The sequence below is a fragment of the Marmota marmota genome, unplaced genomic scaffold (assembly GCF_001458135.2).
Source record: "Marmota marmota marmota unplaced genomic scaffold, marMar, whole genome shotgun sequence".
Lineage (NCBI taxonomy): Eukaryota > Metazoa > Chordata > Mammalia > Rodentia > Sciuridae > Marmota > Marmota marmota.
Genome location: NW_026010657.1, coordinates 17,450 through 19,835, shown reverse-complemented (window position 1 = coordinate 19,835; position 2,386 = coordinate 17,450). Strand labels below are relative to the sequence as shown.

General features: G+C 39.5%; 1 pseudogene; it reads right to left on the bottom strand.

Moving 5' to 3' along the window:
* Positions 1 to 1,168: 1,168 nt before the first annotated feature.
* Positions 1,169 to 1,899, bottom strand: LOC107133901 (annotated as a pseudogene).
* Between the last annotated feature and the right edge of the window lie 487 nt (positions 1,900 to 2,386).

Sequence of the window (2,386 nt, the reverse complement as noted above, 5' to 3'; positions counted from 1 at the left end):
CCCTCCTCAGGGCCCTCTTCAAATTGGCATAGAACCTGGTGATTAATTCACTGATTGGGTTAAGGCTCTGGTAACCCAATCATTTGTTCTCTAATCCTTCTTGCATTGTCTCATACATGAGCTTTTGAGGGACACATTACATCCAAACCAGAACATATTATTTTTGGAATCTAAGTGTATTTATCAAAATTTAAAATCTATCAAGATTAATAATAGGAGTCATATATTAAATGATTTTTAAAAGATAAATCATATTTGACTGAACACTTTTATCCACAAAGAAGGGAAAATGGAAAACCCAAGAATGATGAAAAACCCTGGGACAAATGGCACATGACAAGCTATCAACTTTATCCTAGAGTTCAGATAGGGCAGTCCTAGCTCTTAGAGAGTTCACAAGCATTCTAAATGCAGTTTTGTACCACTGTTGTGGAATAAAGTGAGGTATATTTGACTCTTCTTATTTTATCTTAACGAGAATGGCTTTCCTTAAAGGGTATGGACATGTTTTATTCTGTATTTTCTTCTTCAAAGAATAGAATATATTACAGAGCCATCATGGACTTGTTATCTCTCCTGCTTTTAGTCTACTACTGTTGCTCAGTTGATTGTCTCTAAAGGGGGTGTGTATAGGAGATAAATGTCACAGAAACCAGTAATGCAAGAGTTTAAGAAGACTGGGCCTGTCACAACTGAGAAGTAATGCTGAAGTTGTATGGACTTCAGGTGTGAATACTTGTGAATGTGTGAATTAAAATATAAACAGAGTTGTAAGTGCTTGCTTTTTCATGTCTTTCACCCAATCCTGTTTATATTTCCCAAAAGGTGTTCAAACAATATAGAAGAACACAATCTTACTCATGGGACAGAATCTTTCCTCTGGGCTCACAGGTGTTCTGGAATTGCAGCCTTTTCTCTTTGGATGATTCCTGTCCCTGTGTGTGGTTATGGTGCTTGGGAACTGCTCATCATTTGTCTGTTTCCTACCCCACACAGCCACACACTTTTCCTCTCCAACCTGTCCTTGGTTGACTTCTATATCTCATCCTCCACAGTTCCAAAGATGAGTATAAACATCAATATTCACAGTGGACTCATCTCCATAGTTGGCTGCCTGAAATTAATCTTTCTCTTTTTGAATGGAAACACTATTTTTGATGGTCCAGGGCTACAAAAAGCAGAAATAAGACAAATATAAGACAACACAGTGTAAAATTGCAGCAGAAAGATGAATACTCTTACCCTCATCTTCTTTCTCAGCACTGTCTGTTTCAACCTCCTCATGGTCCTTCTCTTGGACAGCCATGTCCTCTTTACTCTAACCCCTTGCCCATGTACTAGTGAACTGAGGCCCGCTTGGCCTACATCAGGTTAAAATTGTGACCTGGGTGAGCACAGGCCTCAGCAATGGCTGTGGTGTTGCTTAGCATATACACAGCTTGCTGTACCTTAGCAAGGTCTTCACCAGGTACCACAGAGGGAGGCTGATGATTAATGCTAGCCTTGAAATCATTAGGGTACCAATCCACAAACTGGATGGTATGCTTGGTTTTGATATCAACAATGGCAGCATTAACATCTTTGGGGACCACATCATCATATTAAAACAGGCAGCAAACTATATATTTACCATGGCAAGGGTCACAGTTCACCATCAGGTTGGCTGGCTCAAAGAAAGCAATGGTGATCTCTGCTACAGTAAGCTCTTCATGGTAGGCTTTCTCAGCAGAGATGACAGGGGCATATGAGGTTAGAGGAAAGTAGGTGTGGGGATAGGTTTGACTGGCATTCTGTCATCTCAACATTCAGGACTCCGTAAAATTTGAGGGAATCAGTGATGGAAGACACAATCTGGCTAATAAGGCAGTTTCTGGATTTAGATGATGGCAATGATTGCATAATTATGTGAGCACAATTAATTAAAACTATGAATTCATATTAAATATCCACCATGGTGGGTGGGTACTCAATATGGTTATAATGGTGATTTTTTTGTTATTTATAATTTACCTCAATAAAAATGGATAAAAAAGCAGACGTACCTTTACAAAATGTAGAGGTGAAAGAAGTGAATAGTACATGAACTTCCTTCAAGGTAGAGGGAAGGTCCAAGCCCTTTTGTGGACATTCATTTCCTCTTGTTATTCTTCCTCCATTAATGTTAGAAAGTCCTCAGAGACTGGGACAACATGGATTAATTTGGCTAATTATGAGCTCTGTGCATTTAACATCCAAGGTCCTTTAATAATCAATAAAGAGCCCGTGGCTTTAGTGTTTTTCTTTGATGGTCCATCCCAGAGAGCTGCATACTGTGTCTCCTACTGTGGTTGAATGCATCAAGAAGCTCCTAGTTGACACCCTATCCATATGATTGCCGTGAACAGGG